Raw genomic sequence first — 26,265 nt, forward strand, 5'->3', positions numbered from 1 at the left:
AAGTCACAAGTACTTTGGCAGGAAATTGCTAGTTTTGATTTTGTCAACCACCGCTCATGTTGACATCTAGTTCCACTGTATTATGTATTTATATTCCCATTTTAGGACTGTTTTCTCTGCTGGACTCTAGAAAGAGGTTCTGTAACAGCTTCTTCCCTCAGGCCATAAAACTCTTGAACGCATCATAATAATCCCCTCAATTCCCCCCCAAAAACGGATTAACTCGCTGTAATATAAGGACAATATAACATACATCCATAAACGTGGATGCATATGCAAAAGTGCAATATATTTATCTGTGCAGTAATCTATTTATTTATATCTGCACCTTATTGCTCTTTTATCCTGCACTTCAACAAGCTAATTCAACGGAATTTCGTTCTTATCTGTACTGTAAAGTTCAAATTTGAATGACAATAAAAGGAAGTCTAAGTCTAATTTTAACTTTATCTCTTGGCAGTCATAACCCCGCTTTTTATTAAATGCTGATGCAGGAATTATGGAATTTAAATTCAAATTTAAAAAGAAAAATTTAAAAAGAACTACAGGCAGTGCTTTGGACACAAGTGTAATGGAATAAGTCAAAGGACAAATTGTACCATCAAAAATTATTATGAAGCAGTTTTTATTTATTATTATTTTTTTTTTAGCTTGTTATAATTTGAGTTAACAAGAAAATCAATGATGAATACATTTGCATGTAAATGTGTCTGATGTAAAAAATTGTGAACACACTGACTATCACTCCAATAGCATCTGTTAGAGAGAGTAAATAAGAAATAGTCATTTTTATACATGGAAGCATTATAAATTGTGTGTGAAATTAGTTTGACTTGTAATTATATAGTGCACGGTTATTAGTGACTGCATTTCTGCAGTGCCATGGGATGTGTTAATTACATAGTTCTGCTTGGCAACAGTTTTCTGTCAGACGACAGTCATCGGTCAGCTAAATAACAGCGAGAGTCAATATTGCGCTATGCGTGTAATCAATTTACTTGGCCCTTGCAGACCCACATTGGGGGAGTCCATCTGAAATTGTTTTTGCATGCTCTCAAAAGCGATAAGGAGCACAGTCTCGCAATAATGAACCTCGAGGATGCAAACACTCGACCGCCGCGCTATGCAAACACTCAGCCAAGCTGGCAGGATGGATGGCAGTCATTGGGCCATGTCATTGAATAGATACGTGTAAGTACAGCAAAGTTGTTGTTTTTTGCAATTACAAGGAATATCAATGAGTGACTTCAGGGCCGCCAACAGGAATTCAGGCCTCATGAAAAAAAAAAAAGTCCCCCTGTCAGGTGTTGTCACCACAACCATATTCCACCCATATGCCGCCCTTGGCTGACTTCAATGAGATTTGACATCGTGTTTATGTATTGTTTCAATATGTTTTATTATGATAGGTTATCCACGTTGAATACCACCTCTGAGCATCAGCTTCTTTGCCAATGTGTTTAAATTGGGTGAGTTTTCCTTGCCCGTATGTGGGCTCTGTACCGAGGATGTCGTTGTGGCTTGTACAGCCCTTTGAGACACTTGTGATTTAGGGCTATATAAATAAACATTGATTGATTGAAATATACCTCAGCTCTTGCCTACAGGTGATAAGTAGTTGGAAGCGGTGTGAGAGCTTCTGTAGGTGAGGGCTGTTCAGTGCTTGGCCTTTGTAATATCAATGGAAAAAAGTGTGATTATGCTGAAAAATGTATTGGCCTGTGGACAATTTCATTTCATATTAACTTTTCTGTTTGGGGGGAGTTATCAAACTAAAAGGCCTGTCAAGATTAATATTTTTAATGAAATTATTCCGTCATCAAGATTAATCTTTTTTTTTTTTTACTTAATTAGCCAACAAAAATCTAAATTCCTTAAAGATCTGTTTGTATTTGGATATCCGTTTTTGTTTGGGCAACCATCATAGTATTAGGACTGTCAAAATTAGTGTGATTAATCGAATTAACCCATCATTATTATTATTGTAGTTATTATCTTTATTTGAACGTCCGTTTGTGTTTGGACAGTTAGTATATTAATATGACTGTTTAAATTAGTGAGATTAATCAAATTAGTCCACCATCAATATTAATATGGTTAAATTGAGTTATATTATTAGGCCTCTCGGAATTAATGTGATTAATCAAATGAATCCATCATTATTATTAATCTGACTGATTACTTTAACTAAAATAGCTATGAATGACTACAAAATTCTGAAACATCTGTTTGGACAGTTATCATATCACATTATTATGACAGTCAACATTAGTGTGAATAATCGAGTTAATCCATCATCATTATTAATCTTATTAAATTTTTGGTTTCAATAACCCAGAATAAAACATTTGTGTCTGTTTGGACATTCATTCCTGTTTGGCCAGTTATATGATTAAGACTGTCAAAACTAGTGTGATTAATCAAATTAATCCATCATCATTATTAATCTAAAAATTCCTGACACTTTTTTTTTTATCTGTTTGTGTTTGGACAGTTATAATATTAGTATGACTGTTAACATTTGTGAGAATCAAATAATCCACCATTATTATTAATATGAATGAATTTTGTTGTATTATTAGGCCTGTCAAATTAATGTGATTAATCAAATTAATCCATCATTATTAATCTGATTAATAATTGTAACGAAATTAACCCAGAATGACTAAACAATTCTGAAACATCGGTTTCTGTTTGGAAAGTTATCATATTATTAGGACTGCCAACATTAGTGTGATTAATTAAACTAATCCATCAGCATTATTAATCTTATAAAATTTTTGGTTTCAATAACCCAGAATGATTTAAAATTCCCGAAACATTTCTTTATGTTTGGGCATCCGTTTCTGTTTCGACAGTTGTCATATTATTAGGACTGTCAAAATTAGTATGATTAATCAAATTAATCCATCATCATTATTAATCTGAAACCTCCTTAAAACATCCTGATACATTTTTATTTGAACATCCATTTGTTTGGAAGGTTACCATATTAGTATTACTGTTACATTTAGTGAGATGAATCAAATAATCCACCATCATTCTTTATATCATTACATTTAGTTATATTATTAGGCCTGTCAAAATAATTGTGATTACCGGTAATCAAATTAATCCATCATAATTATTATTATTATGATTGATTATTTTAACTAAATTAACCCAGAAAGACTGCAAATTTCTAAAACATCTGTTTCTGTTTGGACAGTTATCATATGATTATCACTATCAAAACAAGTTTGATTAATCCAATTAGTCTATCATCATTATTCTTATTAGATTTTTCGAATCAATAACTTACAGCGATCTACAACTCCTGAAACATTTGTTTCTGTTTGGATAGTTAGATTATTGAACCTGTCAAGATTGATGGGATTAATCAAATTAATCCATCATTATCATTCATTTGAATAAATGTTTACCTCAATTAATCCAGAATGACTCAGAAGACACAAAAGAACCCTGTTAAATCGACCCAAAATAATAAAAGACCAAGACGTGATGCGTGAGATGAGAAAAAGAGTGGGCACACCTGATGCCACGTATTTATACGCGCCAGAGGAGGGCACGACCAACGTCAGCTGCTTCCTGCAAAAATAGAAAAACACACAGGGTGAAAACAAAAACACTCATACTTAACATGTTATATGTTTACCGTATTTTTCGGACTATAAGTCGCAGTTTTTTTCATAGTTTGGCCGGGGGTGTGGCTTATACTCAGGAGCGACTTATGTGTGAAATTATTAACACATTATCGAAAAATATCAAATAATATTATTTAGCTCATTCACGTAAGAGACTAGACGTATAAGATTTCATGGGATTTAGCGATTAGGAGTGACAGATTGTTTGGTAAACGTATAGCATGTTCTATATGTTATAGTTATTTGAATGACTCTTACCATAATATGTTACGTTAACATACCAGGCACGTTCTCAGTTGGTTATTTATGCCTCATATAACGTACACTTATTCAGCCTGTTGTTCACTATTCTTTATCTATTTTAAATTGTCTTTCAAATGTCTATTCTTGGTGTTGGGTTTTATCAAATACATTTCACAAAAAATGTGACTTATACTCCAGTGCGACTTATATATGTTTTTTTCCTTCTTTATTATGCATTTTCGGCCGGTGCGACTTATACTCCGGAGCGACTTATACTCCGGAGCGACTTATACTCCGAAAAATACGGTATGTGATAACTGTTCAAGCATTCTATTTTTCAACATTTCAAAATGTACCTACCGTAATTTCCGGACTATAAGCCGCTACTTTTTCCCCTCGTTCTGGTCCCTGCGGCTTATACAACGGTGCGGCTGATTTACGGCCTGTTCTTCTCCGACACCGACGAAGAGGATTTCGGTGGTTTTAGTACGCAGGAGGAAGACGATGACACAATGATTAAAGACTGACTTTTCATATACCGGTAGGCTGGTTATTTTGATAACGTACAGGCGAGCACTTTGTATTACTTTGCACCGTTGTATTATTTGTACTCTGCACGAATGCTGTTCGCCATGTCAAAGATGTGAAAGTTTGATTGAATGATTGAAAGATTTATTGTTAATAAGTGGGACGCTTTGCGTTCCCAAACAGTCATCTCTGTACCGACAATCCCCTCCGTGGTAGCAGGAACCCCTATATACTACGGTAATTACACATCAAAAATCTGCGGCTTATATATGGAGCAATCTGTATTTTCCCCTAAATTTAGCTGGTGCGGCTTATAGTCAGGTGCGGCTTATAGTCCGGAAATTACGGTAATCATCATCCATAATGCTTAATTTGAACCAATAAATAAGGCCTATAGCATATGCCCTCGGGGGCCACAAATGCCCCCTGGGCTTCACGTTGGACATCATTAGTCTGAATGTTTGACGCGGCCAAAGTAGTTTTGTGCAAAGTGTCTGCTGTCATCAGTCAACCGCTTGTTTGGACAGAAATAGGACAAGCTTGACATGACAAATTAAACTTGGCAGGCTTCTGCTCGTGCCGCTATCATTACTTCTATTCGCGACTCCAGAAAAGGTTACTGCTGTTGGGCTGACATTTCTTAAAGGCACGGCACAGCTGACGTTTATGAGAATATAATCAGTTTTTGCATGTAATCCCATTTTGTTCATGTTTTTAAAGTTAATCAAGCAGCAGATATCCTCATTATCACCTCCATTTAACAGCTAATATGTGATGGGAGGGAGCTAAACTGACGAATAGTGTTGACAAATTTTACTTCAGCTGCTTTTAAGGAATACTTTTTTAGAAAGCATATTAAGGATATCCGTTGTTAGCGATTAAGATTATAATTACTGATTAATCACTTCTAATGTAGTAGCGTAATGAGCTGTTGCAGACCTGCTAACATCTACGCATTTTTCACTCTGACCCTTAAATACGCTTGTATACTTTGTTCTTCTCTAAAAGGATTTTACGGTATATCGGTACTAATGAAGTACCGCAGTACTAATGAATGAAAAAAGGCACTATACTGCCTTTGACAAGGGTTAGGGTTACAATGCTGGTAGCATGAGCCGCGTAGCATGTTGCAAGTCAACACATGCACACAGCACTTACAACTGGTAAATACGAGAAGACAGAAGGAGAAAAAAGGATGTATTTTGGCTTTTAAAACTAACGATTGAGGTAAAGCTATAAACCCAGAATCAGAAATACTTTAATAATCCCTGAGGGGAAATTAACATTTTCAGCACAATCCCATTCAAGATCAGACAAACATTACAGGGAGACAGAACAGGATCGCTGAAGGGTCTGCCAACTTCCGGCGCCCCTTACAAAAATGGTGAGAAACAGGGAGGAAGGGGTGGGGTGAGAAAAACAAAAAAAATCAGTTATAAACACTGAAGCGCTGCCCTGAAAGCGGTGCTACGTCTAAAGGCTTAGTGGCCACATGCGTGGACAGCACCTTTCAGCTCTAATTTCAAAAATTGCGTACACTACTGAATTGGGGTCTTATGGCAGCTAATGTGGACACTTACACTGCCATCTGGTGGTGTTAGAAGAGTATAGCATACAATGAAATTTGGAAAAAAAAAGTGTAAAAATAAGAATTAGCATGTCACTAAACATGAAGTACACCTTTGTTACTTATGGGCTAAGTACATCATATCAAAAGATGATTCTTAGTTTTTATTCTAATTAGGGTCCAATAAGCCCAAATAGCAAAGAGAAATAAAAAAAGCATGTAAACAAACAGCTTGGGCCTTAAGAGGTTAAAACACAGTTGGCTGGCAGCTAACGTCTGTCCACAGTGTTTAACTACTTCTTCATCACCAATCCTTTCCTCCATGGCGACAAATCAACTAAGGTTCTTACAAGTATCATCACGGCAGAACGAGGAATAGCTAAACACCAAAGGAGGATACAGTAGCTAACAGCAAGCTAGCGCTCCTGAATGTAAACAAATGGGTGGATCAACACAAACATCAATTGTAACAGCCGTATATAGTTGATACTACAATGATTACATCAATATCTTTTATTGTCACAAAATTAGAGTGTAGGGTAGGTCGTAAGTTCAAACCCCGGCCGAGTCATACCAAAGACTATAAAAATGGGAAATTACCTCCCTGCTTGGCACTCGGCATCAAGGGGTTTAAATCACTAAAATTATTCCCGAGCGCGGCCCCCGCTGCTGCTCACTGTTCCCCTCCCCTCCCAGGGGGTGGAACAAGGGGATGGGTCAAATGCAGAGGATAATTTCACCACACCTAGTGTGTGTGTGTGAATATCAGTGGTACTTTAACTTTAAAATAGTAGTATCATCCAAAACATATGTAAAGTATCCAAACAAAAGAAAATGAAGTGTGTTTTTCAGAAGTGCAAATGGGACATATTAAAACAGAAAGTATCTAAATATTAACAGTAAATGAACAATTAGATTATTACTTCATTCATCCATCCATTTTCTACTGCTTTTCCCTCATAATTTATCACACAAATAATATCACAAATGACAATACTTTTATACTGCATAAGTCATCAACCATGGCCTTTGTAACCCGTTTGCTCACTTACTACTTAAAGAGAAGTGGTCTAGTATGTTCATAATGTTATTTAATGCTAAAATTGTCCTTCGATAGCAATATTGAATGTACGTTTAATGTATCATAGGATTAGCTGTTAAAATAGAGCCAATAATGACATTTGTTTATGATCCCCTTCATTTTGAAAAGTATTAAAATACATTTTGGTACCGAGACAACCCTACTCTCTGAATACAAATTTTGTTGCATTTCACAGTTTCAAGTTCAGTCTTTGAAACCTGGACTATCATCTTGTGTGGAAGCAGAAGTATACGCTCCACAGGCTCGCACTCTATCCATCCATTTTCTACCGCTTGTCCCTTTCGGGGCCCCCCCCTACAAAACCTTGAGCGTAATATCTCCAAAAAAACATCTAACTCCTCCGCCAACAACCATGAACGTGTTCTCCCCCGATTTCAGATCAACAATTGCAATACAAGTTATTGTTACTGCGCATTGATAAGTTCCAGCTGCAGTAACACTCCCCTTATCTCTTTAATTACCACCGTACGCTCGTGACACAGCAAGCTAACAAACTAAATAGTCGACTAGGGTTGTGCTCTATGTACTCATAAAATATCTTTAAGGTTTGCTGTCGACTACTCTTTTCCCACACACTGCTCAATGCAACACTGTCATAGCAACAGGAGTGAAGGACACTCATAGAGTTTCCTATAGCTGAAAAATACGCTCTTGGGAGTCATGATGCCACAGCCACACGGACGCGCCCTCTCTTGAGTCTGTAAATTTGTAAGTGCTTTTCACAAATGAAGTAAACCAGCAGTTAAAAACATTAAACCAGCTTCCTGTTGGAAAAAAAAGCTTTACTCAACCAGCATGAACAGCCATATTAAGCCATTACTGTAAGGGGGAATTGCACTTTGATTGGGGAATTTTGCCTATCATTCACAATCCTTATGTAAGACAACAACACATATGTGTTTTTATGCATTCTGAATAGTAAATAAATGCGATCAAAAGTCTGCTTGCAATGGAGCCTATTGGAGCCGCCCTAATCCGCCTATAAAGCCCTTAAAAACAACTTCCAAACACCTCCATTAGGGTTTTATATACATGATGTAAGTATATATGTAATGTAGTAACAGGCACATTTATGATAACATTTAATATTTACATAGTTTGCTCATTTTGAACAGACACATTGGATTAATTTAAAAAACGCATCACAACGTTTTATTTTCAACATCACTGATTAGTATTCACTGCAGACTTCATGAGAGCCAACAAGCATAATAAAACATCACTTACTGTACAATGTCTGCCGTCATTAGGATGCAGACTGATAGAATGTTGTTATAGTCTCGTTTAGATGAAGAATGGCTCATAATACTCACGAAGGAAAGGGGAGTGCCATTTCATGGTCTAAAATGGCTGTCAAAGTGTACCAACTTGTCAAATTGAATTCTTGTCCTTCCACTATCCAGGTGAGAGGCATGATTTATGATCTATAAATAAACTTCCACAAGCAAGGAAGCAAGAAAGCAATATACCACGCGATGATGTCAATATAGCCACGGAAGGTTGTGATCACAGCGCCGCTATAATTAGTTTGTCTGCGTTAGTGTTTACTATAACAACATCACTAATACTTGGTTAATATTCAGGTCACGAAATGTAAACCGAGTATTGTTGGCGGTTTTTGGATGGTTATTTATTGGGTTTTATGGGCGGAATAGAGTACCTCCCTTTGGGTCCGTTGTAAGTGGATTTTATTTACGAGTTGATATGCAATTTTAACCATCGTGTTTCTTAGCTGAGGCCTGAATGGGCCACAGCGGTACTCAGTTGTAATACACTTTTCTACCACTTGTGGCAGTAATGACAATATCAAACCGAAGAAGTCTGGAGCTCAAGTCATGGAGAAGTTTCTGAAGCGCACAAATTATGACTATGGTGAAGCTGCATTTTCATACATTTATAGACTGTTTATTTAAGAAACATATTCATCATCATTATTATTATTATTATTAATAATTTCGTTGGAATGTATTTATTTTAGCACTGTGTAATTGTATATACAGTAAATGTTTTTTTCATCAGTTTTTTTGAGTCCCTACTTTTGTACTATATATGGTTAGTATATAATTTTGTAATCAGCCTGACCTAAGCATAGATAAGAAACATTTGTGACTAACACATGGTTTCATCATTTAACAATGTTATCCTGTTAAACTGTAAGTAGGTTAGATAAAATTCAAATGAAACGTAAGATGACTAATTCAGTGGTAATATTTGAGTGGGCCCCAGGCTCCTCTGCAGTGGAAAAGTTGGGCTTCATGGTCAACAAAGTTGAGACTCTTGCTTTAATATGACATTTAATGGCCAAAAAATAAGCTTTTGGAAATTAGCTAGTGTTTGTCTGACATGTTGACATTTCTTTGAAAGTCATATTCTGGGATAGTCGCATGACTTACAAAGATGTGTGGATCAATCCAAATATCAATACTATTGATACTAGAGTAGTGTAAGTATCATATTGATACAAGCTTAATGATATCGACATGTTTCCGTACTCCAGTGTATTATCTAGTTGTGTCAAAAAATTACTTTTTTAAATCAGATTAATAACACTTTTGAATTTGGATTAATGGTTGCTCGCTTGTATAGTTTAACTTTTAAAAAAAATCTAAACAATATCTGGACACAAATGCAATTTTATCGTCAATATGTCATTCAGGAACTTTTTAAAAGGGTTTTACTTGAATGCACATACTTTATTTGTGCAAAGATTGTTAACAGTGTTATCTAAAGCAGTGTTTTTTAACCTTTTTTGAGCCAAAACACATTTTTTTCATTGGAAAAATCCGGAGGCACACCACCAGCAGAAAACATTAAAAAATGAAACTCAGCAGCCGATACTGACACTAAAAAGTCGTTGTCACAATTGTTGGATATGAATTCAAACCATAACCAAGCATGCATCAATGTAGTTCTTGTCTCAAAGTAGGTATACTGTCACGACCTGTCACATCAAGCCGTGACTTATTTAGAGTTTTTTTATGTTTTCCTGTGTGTAGTGTTTTAGTTATTGTCTTGCGCTCCTATTTTGGTGGCTTTTACCGTTTTGTTGGTATTTTCCTGTCGTAGTTTCATTTCTTCCCTGAGCGCTATTCCCCGCACCTGCTTAATTTTAGCAATCAAGACTATTTCAGTTTTTTTTTTTATCCTTCTTTGTGTGGACATTGTTGATTGTCATCTCATGTTCAGATGTACTTTGTGGACGCAGTCTGCTCCACACGGTGTAAGTCTTTGCTGTCGTCCAGCATTCTGTTTTTGTTTACTTTGTAGCCAATTCAGTTTTAGTTTCATTCTGCATAGCCATCCCTAAGCTTCAATGCCTTTTCTCAGCGGCCCTCGCCTTCTGTATATTTTTTGTTTAAGCATTAGATACCTTTTAACCTGCACGCTGCCTCCAGCTGTCGTCTGCATATTGTGATCATGACAAAGCAATTAACTACCTGCTGCCACCTACTGATATGGAAGAGTATTACACGGTTACTCTGCCGAGCTCTAGACAGCACAGACACTCAACAACGGTACATTATTTGTGTATTATAATTACTGCTTTGCAAAAAATATTTTTAACCCAAATAGGTGAAATGACATAATCTCCCACAGCACACCAGACTGTATCTCACGGCACACCAGTGTGCTGCGGCACAGTGGTTGAAAAACAATGATCTAAAGTATCATTATGGTGTATTTTGTTGTAAAAATGTGTTGGAGTTTCCCCCACTTATCTTTGCTCCGATGTATGCATTGACCTGATCACTGACTGTATAACAACCCGTGCCTCCATTAAAGTAACCATCAGCTGTAAAGGTAAAGGAGCATGTGAGCGCAACATAACTTGCAGGAAAAATCTGCATCTACACGTGATTGATGCATGTCAAGACTTGGTCCTTGGGGTTTGTTTTTCCGGAAGGCAACGGAAAGTTGGCGCGGGCAAGACGTGAATGTGAGTACATGATTTTATTTAACACTATTAAAAAAGAACAAACGAAAGGCGCGCACAATGGCGGAGGTACAAAACGTGGCTAATGAAAACAAAAGACTTGCACAAAGGCAAAAAACTATAAACATGAAACAAAAAAAAGTGATGACAACGTGTGATGTCGCCAGGCAGACTAACTGAAAACAATGGACTTAAATAATACAGACATGATTGACAACAGGTGTGTGAGACCGAACGTGAAAACAAGTGCAACTAATCGGTCGTCATGGTGACAAAACAAGAGTGCACAAATAGTCCAAAAACAAAACCGAACATAACTAAAACAAAACATGATCACACAGACATGACGATGAAATAGTTTTTGTGATTAATCACATGAGTTAATACGTTATTCAGGCAGTCCAACTATCTTGCAGTGTTTTCAACAAGCTTGCTCGCCAGCACAGATACAATATTCCTGGGCCGATCACTAATGACAAGGTGACTTTGCTCGGGTCGAAACCATATCAGACCCCCTCAGTGTGCATAACAGTTTTAAAGCACAACCCCGCTTGATCATATCAGCCGGGTTGTAATTTGCACCGTGTGAGAGAAACACTGCAAATCTCTCTGTTGTACTGCTCCTCAATCATTGCGTGTAATGAAGTGAAAATTCTAATGGATTCTTAGGAAAATCACTGCTGCTTGCAGGCACTTTTTCCTCAACCTTGTCTTTGTCACAGTTGGATTTCTCACGTGCATGCCCTTAATCAGCGTATGATTGAGGCAGGTTGGTAGCTTTTAAAGGTTTTATCAGCCAATCTGCGAATGGCAGTTCAGGAATATGTGTCGTCAAAAAACTAGAAAAAGCCAAACATAAAGCACATTAGTCTGTCAGGTGCGAATTTGGGCGTTGCACTATCCACCAGAGTTGTGCATAGAGACAGTATGGACAACCCGGTTTCAAGCCATGTTACGTACCAGTTTGAAAGCCGCAGCTAAGCGACACTGCACTTCCTCATTTGACATTTGTTCGAACTGAAGAGTGTTTCCCGTGTAAACATGCCCTGTTGTGTGGCATGGGGATGCGCCACTCATAAAAAATGGGGGGGGGGCGCAATTGCATAATTTCCCGCAACCCAGAAAGGAGAAAAATGTGGGAAGTGAAAGCTGCAGAGCCAATAACAACAGTTTCTGGTGTGAGGTAGGCAAGCATACATACACATGGGAAACATGGTATAGTGCACTCTCAGTAACAGTAAATTAATACACTTTGCCTGACAAAACTTTGCTTCAAAATTTCACCAATAATCCAAACTAAATGGATACATATTGCAGTAAAAAGCAGCATCAGTATTCAAGTTAATATGGTGATAATAAAATCAAGAAACAGCAAAGCCTATAAAAAATATTCAAAAAAGTAAAAGCACATGCATATGTAGCATACTTGCCAACCTTGAGACCTCCGAATTCGGGAGATTGGGGGCTGGGGGGGTTGAGGTGGGCAGGGGTGGGGTAGGCGGGGCGGGCCGGGGGGAAGGTTTAAGGGGGGAGGAGTATATTTATAGCTAGAATTCACTGTTCATTTATTTACACATATACACACAAATAGCACTCCTCTACTCATTGTTGTATTTGAAAGTGCAATGCACAGCCTTTGAAGGAGCATAGGTATGGGCAGCATCTGTGAAATTTAATTTGCAGGAAAGGAGTGAGTTTAGGGTTGAATTGTCCATCCTCGTGCTATTCTCTGTCACTACCTTTTTTTGGACATTACTACTTGCCGTAGTTTTGAAGCAATGCATGATGAGAATCCAGATGTTGTGTGTCAGTGTATTAACGTGCCGGCTGGAATAAACACACGCAGAGCAATAGCTCTGTGCCTGCCTACTTTATGGGTTATAGATAAACCTATGGATAACGGAGACATATATAATAGTCTCCTTCTTGTTGTGTGTGCAGTTGCGCACTGAGCTCCAAAAGCCGTAGATGTTGTAACGTGACCGGGCCGGCATGCTGTTTATATGGAGGAAAAGTGGACGTGATGACAGGCTGTCCTCACTCAGGTCCGGCTGGAAATCGGGAGAAATTTGGAGGAATGGTTGTCCCGGGAGATTTTCGGGAGAGGCACTGAAATTGGAGAGTCTCCCGGAAAATTCGTGAGGGTTGGCAAGTATGATATGTAGTGCTGTGATTACAAACAATACGTTGGAGGCAGACGCCACAGTTGACATACATCACATAAAATCATAATTGATCTGTAATTGTTGTTTACACCAACGGTTGTTATGTGGATTTTGGAAAAATGAGGGTATTATGTTTATTTTTGATCATTATGTATTTACTGACGTACATTTAGTTGGCGGGAGCGTGTTTGAGAGCCGCTGGTCACTAAACACTGCATACATGTAGCGGGGGAATGCATCAACAACGGCTGGAAAATTGCCCCTATTGACAAAATAAAAGTATGTTTTATTGTAAGTTTATGAGCTGGAGTATATTTAGAACAGTATTAAGACTTATTATTTTGGTTTATTTCATTAGGAAAACTAACGTCAGAATGACTCAATTCCAATTCCATTCGGGCACTGCCACACACATCCTTGGTACCAAACATGGCGCAGAGGGATGGGAATCGAAAACTGGTTCTTGTTCAGAACCGGTTCCTAGTGTATCAGTTCCTTGGAATCGTTTGCCATTTATTCAAACGGTTCTTTATCGATCCTTCCGGGTGGGGATGACGTTGTGTAGTAAAGTCTGATCTCTAAATGGCAACAAACGCTCTTCAGTTGAATACATTTTACAAGAAAAGATGGCAATAACGCCACTTGTAATAATTATAAGAATAGAATAGAATAGAATAAATCTTTATTGTCATTGTACATTGCAAGCAAACTCATTTAGTGCAAATTATAATGACACATAAAAAACATAAGAACATTGGTACTAAGATAAATAAATACATAAAAAAAACATAAAATACCAAGCACACAGTTCACATGCACAGTCATTCTTTTTTATGCCTTGTGTTCAGCGACACTATTGCTCTGGGGTGGAAAGTGTTCTTGAACCTGTTTGTCCGGCATATTATTGTCTTGTATCTCCTGCCCGAGGACAGCAGTTCAAAAAGTTTTTGTCCGGGCTTAATAAATGTCATTTTGCTCGTCATGGCTCACATTTTATGAATACTTAAATTTTCCTAAACTGTAAGCCATAATCATCAAAATTATAACCAATAAAGGCTTGACATATATCATGTGGCATGTAGTAAGTAATATCACATATTATTTTCACATTTGCAGTTAATTGCTGACATGAATGGACTTTTACACCATATTCTAATTGAATGACTTTCACCTGTAAAATATAACGACAGAGAGAAAATCTGGTTGCAGAAAAACGTGCAACTTTTCTAGTCAAAAATTAGGAGTTCTATGTTTTGTTTTTTTAATCTTCAGCTTTTATAGTTTACACCATAAATGGCAGGTTATTGTGATAGTCCATATCACCCATCCTTACTGGCCAGGTGTGGCCTGTGGGCCTTGAATTTGACACTTGTGGTCCAAATGGCTTAAATGACCATTACAGTAATAGCAGGAAATTAACAATATTGCTTTTCAACCATTTCGATTTATTCTGTGTTTGCTGTGTGATTATAATACAATAACAACAAGTTGTAAGTAGGGATGTCCGATAATGGCTTTTTGCTGATATCCGATATTCCGATATTGTCCAACTCTTAATTACAGATACCAATATCAACCGATACCGATATATACAGTCGTGAAATTAACACATTATTATGCCTAATTTGGACAACCAGGTATGGTGAAGATAAGGTCCTTTTTTTTAAATTAATAAAATAAGATGAATAAATTAAAAACATTTTCTTGAATAAAAAAGAAAGTAAAACAATATAAAAACAGTTACACAGAAACTAGTAATTAATGAAAATGAGTAAAATTAACTGTTAAAGGTTAGTACTATTAGTGGACCAGCAGCATGCACAATCATGTATGCTTACGGACTGTATCCCTTGCAGACTGTGTTGATATATATTGATATATAATGTAGGAACCAGAATATTAATAACAGAAAGAAACAACCCTTTTGTGTGAATGAGTGTAAATGGGGGAGGGAGGTTTTTTGGGTTGGTGCACTAATTGTAAGTGTATCTTGTGTTTTTTATGTTGATTTAATAAAAAAGAACAAAAAAAAACAAAACAAAAAACGATACCGATAATAAAAAATACGATACCGATAAATGCCGATATTACATTTTAAAGCATTTATCTAGGACATCTCTAGTTGTAAGCAAAATAATCTTGCAAGTGCAAAAAGTCTAAATCAGAGAGGTTGTTCACATACAACATATCTTTGAGTGGACATCCAGTCCCTGTTTTTCTGGCAAGAAAGTTTATTTCCTCCTGTCTTCAGGTCATATCTGTAGTGCTCTGCAAGTTTGTTTACACTGCAATCATCTGTGCAATGTTTCCCTGTTTGCTAGTTGCCTGCTAGCTTTACCATGCAACAACACTGTCCTTATGTCTTTGGACCATCTCATGCTAATAATGACTAAAGCTTCCTTAACCTTCCACTTTCAACCATTTAGATGTATTCAGTGTTTGTTGTGTAATTCTATTACAGTGTCAAAGTTGTGAGCAAAAAGATCTTGCAAGTGCAAACATTTTTCAAAGAACCTCCTGGGGGCTAAGCCCCCCTGTTTTTCAAACACCCCTGAACTTAAGTTTTAAAAGTATCGATTTTTTGATTTGAGAATCGATATTAGGACATACAAATTTGGTATCGACAGTATCAATTTTTCAGTCTCGATCCGCACATCACTATTGTCCTGTTCCTGAGTTGAGGTCAAAATGGGTTACCATTTTATTTATTTGTATTATTATTTTTGAGTATGAGTATTTTATTTTACTGTTTATGTCTAATGTTTGTGCTATCTAACTGAACTTTTTATGGATCTGGTTGCATATACCAGGAAATTAGCCTTTGGCTTAGGGCTGGACGATATGGCCTTTTTTTAATATCTCAATATTTTTAGGCCATGTCACAGAGACAAACCCGCGATATATCGAGTATATCGATATATCGCCCAGCCCTACTTTGGCTACAATTTGGCACATTGACATTTTATATGTTCATTAATTAGCATTATGCCATGTAACGGTGTGGCGCAGTTGGGAGAATGGCAGTGCCAGCAACCTGAGGGTTCCTGGTTCGATCCCCAGCTTTTACCAACCGAGTCACGTCCGTTGTGTCCACGAGCAAGACACTTCACCCTTGTTCCTGATGGATCGTGTTTAGTACCTTGCATGGCAACTCCCGCCATCAGTGTGTGAATGTGTGTGTGGATGGGTGAATGTGGAAATAGTGTCAAAGTGCTTTGAGTACCTTTAATGTAGAAAAGCGCTATACAAGTATTTACCATTTACCATTTAACAAAGATATTACAAATATGACAAATGGCGACTTTCTATTAGGAGTTTTATTATACATCTATGAACAAGCTTATTGGTGTGTCCAGTGGGACAGGCGACTGTTAAGTCTGAGAAAATGAGGTTGTTTATAAATAATGTTTCTGTGCGGCCCGGTTGCAAATGTGTCACAGACTGATACCGGTCCATGGACCGGTGGTTGGGGATCACTGTTCTAAGGGTTCTGCTGTTTTTGATGACCGAGTCTAAAACATTTTTTTTCTTAAAGATCATGTATATAACAGGAGCACTCAAGGTTTTAAAAGTATATATTGCAGGAAACACAAGTCAAAAATCATCGATATGACAGGACTGCTCTGCTGTGTATGAAGGTCTCGTCAAAAATCCTGTATATGAAAGGAGTGCTCTGCTGTTTTTAATGATCTACTACTGCAAAGAACAAAATAAATATTCTGTATATGACAGGATCATTGTAGGTTTTTAAAAGGACCTACTGAAACACTGTGCTGTTTTTAAGGACCCACTGCCAAAAAAAACCCAAAACCCGACAACATTCAAAGACTCTCAGAGCACTGTGCAGTTTTTAGGAATCGGCTGCAAAAAACTTTCAAACCAAATTCGCAAGAAGATTTGGTGAAAATAGCTCTACTAAAGACTACTACATTTGAAACTATCCGGATTTACTTCTGCACAGAAGTAAAAGAAAAGCATTTGGAAAGTTGACTTTCTGCTGCTGTTTATTTAAAAAATTTTTGGAATACACTCACGTGGATATTGTTTTATTCGGTTTGAAGGAGGGCAACACTGCTCATCGGCCCGCTATTGACTGCTGGACGAGAGCCAAAGAAGAACTCAAGCAACGCTTTAAAAAAACAAAATCCGGACCACTTTGCACCCTGGCAGTTACAGAGTGCTTTATGCAGATCGGGGTCACCGGAGCCGGAGTTAATGGTGGTTTGAAACGGCAAAGGAGTGCGCGACTCATCCATAATCATGCCGAGGGAACTTCTGATTTTATCTTACACAACCCAGCTCCTCTGAGAACTACTTCCACGTACACAAAATTTCACATTCCATTGTCATCATAAATCGTCCAGAGGAAACTCACTTCAGGGAATGTTTTTGCCGTCCTCCATCTAATTAAAAAGTCTTCATTTAGCATACAACTGAAAAATAGCCGGCCTATACAAATGTCATGTTTACAACTCCCAAAAATGTGCTGCCAAATAAATGCTGCGCCCATTCGCTGATGCATATTTATGCTCCCAGATGGATATTTGTTCAAGCCTCCCCCGGAATATCAACCATTCTATTACTATGAATTAGAATGCCTGACATGCTGATGCAAGTTTAGTGTAAATGTCAAACCGGATTCTGCTGTTGTGTAATCCCTTCTAATTGGCCGATAATTACCTAATTGCTGCTATTCAAATCAATGCAATGGTAAGTGCATAACGATGATTCACAATATTGGACTTTATGAGTTTAATATTAAGTCAGATTGGATATAATTGTGTTTGACCTATGACCCTTTTTTGATTACATGTGTTTTTCCCCCAAGATGGTTTAGTTTTCATTGATGGAAGGAGAAACAAAGCATACCAGTCTACAGCTAGTGATGCTTGTCAGCACTACTGTAGTTAATGCAATCATTCCTCTACTGCTGGCCTGGGCAATTATTTTGACTCAGCCGGCCAAATTTAGAGAAAAAAGTGTGTCTGGGGGCCGGTATATCGTTCTATCTATCTATGTATACATATTCTAATACACTAATACAAAAACTCACAATAATGTTTGATTGAAAGCTAAAAACGTTATGACAGAACGCCTTAAACGGAATGGAATTAAACCTTTTTTACCCCATAATGTACATGAAAATAAAGAATGTGAGAGGGGACGGCGTGGCAAAGTTGGTAGAGTGGCCGTGCCAGCAATCGGAGGGTTGCTGGTTACTGAGGTTCAATCCCCACCTTCTACCATCCTAGTCATGTCCGTTGTGTCCTTGGGCAAGACACTTCACCCTTGCTCCTGATGGGTGTTGGTTAGCGCCTTGCATGGCAGCTCCCGCCATCAGTGTGTGAATGTGTGTGTGAATGGGTGAATGTGGAAATACTGTCAAAGCGCTTTGAGTACCTTGAAGGTAGAAAAGTGCTATACAAGTATAACCCATTTATTTACAATATTAATTATGAACAATAAAACACTGAATATTGACAACATACTGTATGAACGTCACACCCCCTGTCGATCAACATATTTAACAATCAAACGAAATGCAACAAAAATGCAACAAACACAGCGAAATATGAATGCGAAGGGTAAAAAAAAAAAGCCCACCTACAATCTGATACATCACTAAGCTTTAGAACTTTGTTGTAAAGCTTGCAGAAACACTGCTTGGTGCCTCGTCTGAGCTGCTGTGACTTAGATTACCAAAGTAACTAGTATATCATGCAAAAGCGCAGATTCCATCCATAGAAATACTTTGTAAAGTTCAAGACTTAAGGTCATTTGAAAACATCACTGCACATCATCGATCTTAAAGCTCTAAAAAAATTATTTGGGAATGTCCGGCGGGCCAGATTGAAAAGCTTAACGGGCCACATGCGGCCCCCGGGCAACACGCGGCCCCGGGCCTTAATTTGCCCAGATCTGCTCTACTGCTATGTAAGAACTGCATACCTCTTCATAGCCCAAAAACTGTCTTGTTTCCTTGTCTGTCTCCACTATCTTCCACTCCCAAGTATTCATATTCCTGCATGAGTTTCTTATCTTTCCTGTCCCTTTGCCTCGTTGATCCCTCCCAAGGCCAATTGGCCTTTTGGCTGTGCTATGTATTTTCAGTTTTTCTCCTGTTTTCCTTTAGCGTTTTTGGTTGTTGCTTTTTAACTTTTCTGTTTTGTGTTGTACTTGGTGTCAATAAAATACAAATAGTTATTTTTGTCCTTCAGGACAACAGTATAATAATTTTGTTTTTGTTCAGCAAAGCGAAAATGAGTCAAAACAAAATGACTGTAAACTGTGGTAAGCGTGCCACAAGTGGTACTCTACTTTTTCTTTGTTGATACAAACCAAACCATATTATAGACTTACATGTAAATTACAATCATTGCACGAAATCAAATTGACTGAATATTTGTTGTACTTTGGGAAAAGATTCATGCTAAGGTGAAAAACCAATGGCACAGGGTTCTAAATATGCCTCAATAGGTCTATCTGCAGCAGTGGCATTGCCACTCTATGGGCCAGAGACACTTGGGCTTTTGCAAATATTTGAAGACTTACTGTATTTTTTTCCACTTAGTTATAAAATATGTAATAAAAGATAAGAAACAAACAATGTTGCTGGCAAAGTTCAATATTAAGGTTGTTTGAATCAAATTAGGAATGTGTAACACAACCTACACCCCTTTGCAAAAATGAACAATAGTTCTTTTCTCCTGCTTGCAGCAAACCCAGCAGGGAACACTACACTGTTTACTCAACACAGACGTTACAATGCCATCAAAGCTCACATTTATGCATTCACATGCAACACCAGCATTTGGGAACCAGGATGCTGTGATAGAAGGACGGTAAAAATATGATAGATTTATTTGAGGCAACATCCGACAATGTTATTTTTATGTTTCACTTTTGCATTTCATCGCACATAATTGTGGTATGTTCAAGGACACTTGATTAATGTTAAGAACCAAGGCATCACTAGTTTTTATAGTTAAAGCTAAACCCCCAGTAGATGCACTGATAACAACAATAACTAGAAAATTCCCACGGAAGTTTTGATGGGCTTGCTATCTGTGCCCTGGACCTGTGACCGGGGGTCGCCGGAAGCCGCCGTACTTACAAGATGGTGCAGAGTGTCTGAATCCGTGAGTTTTAGGTGTAACTGTACAAAACGAGCCACAAAGCTAGCCTAAAACAGTAGCATGTTTACATAACAGTGCTAACACTTAACATGTGTGCTAACGATAGCATGATAACAGTCAGCATGTTTCATGTACCAAGTTATACGGCTCAAAGGTGTATAACTGCGGAAATAGAAGAAAAAGTATAAAAACAGATGAAAAACTTAGCAAGCCTAAGTTAGCTTGCTAGCATGCTATGGTTTGCATGCTAACAGTTAACAAGTGTCACATACCAAGTTATATGACTCTGGGCTAAACAGAAAGTTAGCATGCTAATGTTAGCATTAGAGATGTCCGATAATATCGGCAGGCCGATATTATCGGCCGATAAATGCTTTAAAATGTAATATCGGAAATTATCGGTATCGTTTTTTTTATTATCGGTATCAGGGTTTTTTTTTTTTTTTTTTTTTAAATTAAATCAACATAAAAAACACAAGATACACTTACAATTAGTGCACCAACCCAAAAAACCTCCCTCCCCCATTTACACTCATTCACACAAAAGGGTTGTTTCTTTCTGTTATTAATATTCTGGTTCCTACATTATATATCAATATATATCAATATAGCCTGCAAGGGATACAGTCCGTAAGCACACATGATTGTGCGTGCGGCTGGTCCACTAATAGTACTAACCTTTAACAGTTAATTTTACTCATGTTCATTCATTACTAGTTTCTATGTAGCCATTTTTATATTGTTTTACTTTCTTTTTTATTCAAGAAAATGTTTTTAATTTATTTATCTTATTTTATTTTATTAATTTTTTAAAAAAGGAGCTTATCTTCACCTGCGATGAGGTGGCGACTTGTCCAGGGTGTACCCCGCCTTCCGCCCGATTGTAGCTGAGATAGGCTCCAGCGCCCCCGTGACCCCGAAGGGAATAAGCGGTAGAAAATGGATGGAAAAAAATGGCTTATCTTCACCGTACCTTGTTGTCCAAATTAGGCATAATAATGTGTTGAATCCACGACTGTATATATCGGTATCGGTTGATATCGGTATCTGTAATTAAAGAGTTGGACAATATCGGAATATCGGATATCGGCAAAAAGCCATTATTGGACATCCCTAGTTAGCATATGAAAGCTTGCTAACAGTTAGCTTGTGTCACATACAAAGTTATATGACTCTAAGGTGTATGGCTGGGGAATTACAGTAAAAAGGGTAACATTAGCAAACAAAGTTAGCACTTTAATGTTAGCATGCTAACGTTAACATGCTAACAGTTAACAAGTGTCACATACCAAGTTATGACTGTAGTGTACACGGTTGCAAAATTAGCTCAAAAAGCTAACACGTTAATGTTAGCATGCTAGCATTGAACTGTTAGCCCTGTACCAGACTAAAATACCTGAGGGGAGGGGCTGTCACATGACTTCCAAAAACTTCATGTAATTCCTCATTTGGAGGAAATCCTTCCACCGCCAAAAAACATGCACCTGGGGATAGGTTGATTGGCAACACTAAATTGGCCCTAGTATGTGAATGTGAGTGTGAATGTTGTCTGTCTATCTGTGTTGGCCCTGTGATGAGATGGCAACTTGTCCAGGGTGTACACCGCCTTCCGCCCGAATGCAGCTGAGATAGGCTCCAGCACCCCCCGCGACCCCAAAAAGGGACAAGCGGTAGAAAATGGATGGATGGATGGATGAAGGACGGCAAGATTGTTTTAATGAATATCTACGACATTTCTCCTTGGTTTTATTTCAAACTTTTGGGACCTGTACAGATCTCATATACAAACCCCGTTTCCATATGAGTTGGGAAATTGTGTTAGATGTAAATAAAAACGGAATACAATGATTTGTAAATAATTTTCAACCCATATTCAGTTGAAGATGCTACAAAGACAACATATTTGATGTTCAAACTGATAAACATATTTATTTTTTTTGCAAATAATCATTAACTTTAGAATTTGATGCCAGCAACACGTGACACAGAAGTTGGGAAAGGTGGCAATAAATACTGATAAAGTTGAGGAATGCTCATCAAACACTTATTTGGAACATCCCACAGGTCAACAGGCAAATTGGGAACAGGTGGGTGCCATGATTGGGTATAAAAGTAGATTCCATGAAATGCTCAGTCATTCACAAACAAGGATGGGGCGAGGGTCACCACTTTGTCAACAAATGCGTGAGCAAATTGTTGAACAGTTTAAGAAAAACCTTTCTCAAACAGCTATTGCAAGGAATTTAGGGATTTCACCATCTACGGTCCTTAATATCATCAAAGGGTTCAGAGAATCTGGAGAAATCACTGCACGTAAGCAGCTAAGCCCGTGACCTTCGATCCCTCAGGCTGTACTGCATCAACAAGCGACATCAGTGTGTAAAGGATATCACCACATGGGCTCCGGAACACTTCAAAAACCCACTGTCAGTAACTACAGTTGGTCGCTACATCTGTAAGTGCAAGTTAAAACTCTCCTATGCAAGGCGAAAACCGTTTATCAACAACACCCAGAAACGCCGTCGGCTTCGCTGGGCCTGAGCTCATCTAAGATGGACTGATACAAAGTGGAAAAGTGTTCTGTGGTCTGACGAGTCCACATTTCAAATTGTTTTTGGAAACTGTGGACGTCGTGTCCTCCGGACCAAAGAGGAAAAGAACCATCCGGATTGTTATAGGCGCAAAGTTGAAAATCCAGCATGTGTGATGGTATGGGGGTGTATTAGTGCCCAAGACATGGGTAACTTACACATCTGTGAAGGCACCATTAATGCTAAAAGGTACATATAGGTTTTGGAGAAACATATGTTGCCATCCAAGCAACGTTACCGTGGACGCCCCTGCTTATTTCAGCAAGATAATGCCAAGCCATGTGTTACATCAACGTGGCTTCATAGTAAAAGAGTGCGGGTACTAGACTGGCCTGCCTGTAGTCCAGACCTGTCTCCCATTGAAAATATGTGGCGCATTATGAAGCCTAAAATACCACAACAGAGACCCCCGGACTGTTGAACAACTTAAGCTGCACATCAAGCAAGAATGGTAAAGAATTCCACCTGAGAAGCTTAAAAAATGTGTCTCCTCAGTTCCCAAACATTTACTGAGTGTTGTTAAAAGGAAAGGCCATGTAACACAGTGGTGAACATGCCCTTTCCCAACTACTTTGGCACGTGTTGCAGCCATGAAATTCTAAGTTAATTATTATTTGCAAAGTTTGAGTTTGAACATCAAATATCTTGTCTTTGTAGTGCATTCAACTGAATATGGGTTGAAAAGGATTTGCAAATCATTGTATTCCGTTTATATTTACATCTAACACAATTTCCCAACTCATATGGAAACGGGGTTTGTATGTAAAAAACAGGTACCACTAGGTAAGTAACGTTGTTTTTGCACAATAGACCCCAGTTAAGAAGCGCTGCACACGTCATTTGCATATTTGTTCCCAACAGCTTTCTTGCTAATGAAAAACTACTTATCTTCAATGCACATTTTGATTTCATGTGCCTTTTATTGGCCATAAACACACATCAGTCAGCTTGTCAACAACAGGTGACGACTTAGAACTGCGGTGAGATACGGCGTCACTGTTGCACCCCAGAGGTCTCCTCAAAGGGAATCTGTTTTCCTCGCAAGGTGACACGGCCGTCAAATCCACCGGTGACAGTTCCACCCACGTTCATACATAACCTGATTATTGCCTCTCAGCCAGCCGCCGGTAAATATGGGCTTCAGAAAGGGGGAGACAGATGGCGGGCTGATTGAAAGGATTAGTTCAAATTAGAGGGAGGCTGTTTCCTGTACATGCATGAGAATCCATCAAGCAAAAAGATTGCAGGTGAAAGTCGCAGATATGTGGAAGCTGTGTGTGTAACAACCAGGTAAACATAGATAAGGGTCACAGGATAGGTGATGATGTATCGGCTGCAACGGGATTTGCATCTGCCTTTTTTGTGTTGGCCACAAACACACTTGAGGTGACGATACACTTGGAACTTGTGACTGCATTCCACCCAAATTGCATTAGCATAGTCAGGAGTTTAAAACTGTGTTTCACATAACAAATACAGGTGACATCCATTATGAAAACTGTCCAAAAAGAAAAATATCTATAAGTAGGTATGTGGGGGAAAATGGAAAATTCATAGACTGAGTGACTTTCTTTATTTTTCATTAACTTCAATATCCATTATGGTTAAAGTGTCCGCCCTGAGATCGGTAGGTCGTGAGTTCAAACCCCGGCTGAGTCATACCAAAGACTATACAAATGGTACCCATTGCCTCCCTGCTTGGCACTCAGTATCAAGGGTTGGAATTGGGGGTTAAATCACCAAAATGATTCCTTGGCGTGGCCACTGCTGCTGCTCACTGCTCCCCTCACCTCCCAGGGGGTGGAACAAGGGGATGGGTCAAATGCAGAGGTTCAATTCACCGCAGCTAGTGTGTGTGTGTGACTATCAGTGGTAGTTTAACTTGAACTTTTATGACCTGCCAGTATGAATTAGACTAGGGGTGTCAAACTCATTTTAGCTCAGGGGCCACATGGAGGACAATCTATTCTCAAGTGGGCCGGACTGGTAAAATCATGGCATGATAACTTAAAAATAAAGACAGCTTCAGATTATTTTCTTTGTTTAAAAATAGACCAAACACATTCTGAAAATGTAAAAATAAATGTTGTTTTTTTACACCGACATATTGCGGTTAATAGTCTATCTTCATTTGTGGTCATTTATACTTTCTGAAGAAATTATGTGATTATGTTCCTCAGTCAAATATGCCTTACATTTATAGGTATACCACGCAATGTACAGATTATCAAAAGCATTTATTTGGGTTTAAATGTAACAGGTTACATTACCAACATCTTTGACAACCAAAGCATGAATTTAACAATCCACATTTTGTATAATATCAAAACTAGATGAGGCAATTCCTGAAGGAATTGCTTGTGAATGCTCCAATGCAACTGGAATCCTAGAATTTTTTTAGAATTGTTGAAGTAGAGCACACAATTCCTAAACAGGCTGAATATTTTTGAAGTTGGAACGGTTTAAATCAGATAGAAAATGTGGCAGTTGTGGAACTTTGAAGAATGTCCCATTGATTTCAATGGGAATTTCCCAAAAAATGGATAACTTCGGGAAAAGCGGGAATATTTTTGAAAATGGTAAACATGAATGGTCTAAAAGAGTTGAAATGGTTGGTTTTGGAATTTTTCAAATCGGTTGAGAAATGTTGATGTAGTAACATGTTGAATTGAGAAACGGTATTACGGAATTCCTGGAATTCCTGGAAAACCGGGAATTCAAAAAAAATTACACTCATACACTCATCACCACTCACACGCTACGAGCCCCCCCCCCCCTTCTCTACTCTACAACGGGAGGTGTCCCCCCTCTCCAACGCCCCCTTTGTATCCAGCATTTGCAACTCACCCCACCCCTACGTGCACCAACGATCCAGCAGGACCACAACGGACTATCTTCTGGCCCAGCCAAGGGGCCCAGGTTGGACTGTGTGTGTGTGTGTGTGTTGTGTAATTGGTTTAGTGCGGGAGGTTTCATTGGGGAGGTAGCGTGTGAGTGGTGATGAGTGTATGAGTGTGATTAATGTGTGTTTATTATTGTCTGATTATTGTATATTATATGGTATATAGTAAATTGGTTAACTATATAAGTGGTGTCCTCTCACTCTCTCCTAGACTATCTTTATTTGGTAAATAGTGAAAAACAGAGCATCCTCCTAAAGTAAATATACAGTCCTTTACAGGCTCCCGAACGTAAACCATGGCATGTGAATGCTTCCATTAAAATCTCCTGATGATTGAGGAAACCCTCATCGAACAGGCCTGTAGAGATGAAATAGTCTTGTGATTTTTTCCCACACACACACACATATATATATATATATATATATATATATATATATATATATATATATATA

Source organism: Entelurus aequoreus, linkage group LG12 (assembly GCF_033978785.1).
Source record: "Entelurus aequoreus isolate RoL-2023_Sb linkage group LG12, RoL_Eaeq_v1.1, whole genome shotgun sequence".
Lineage (NCBI taxonomy): Eukaryota > Metazoa > Chordata > Actinopteri > Syngnathiformes > Syngnathidae > Entelurus > Entelurus aequoreus.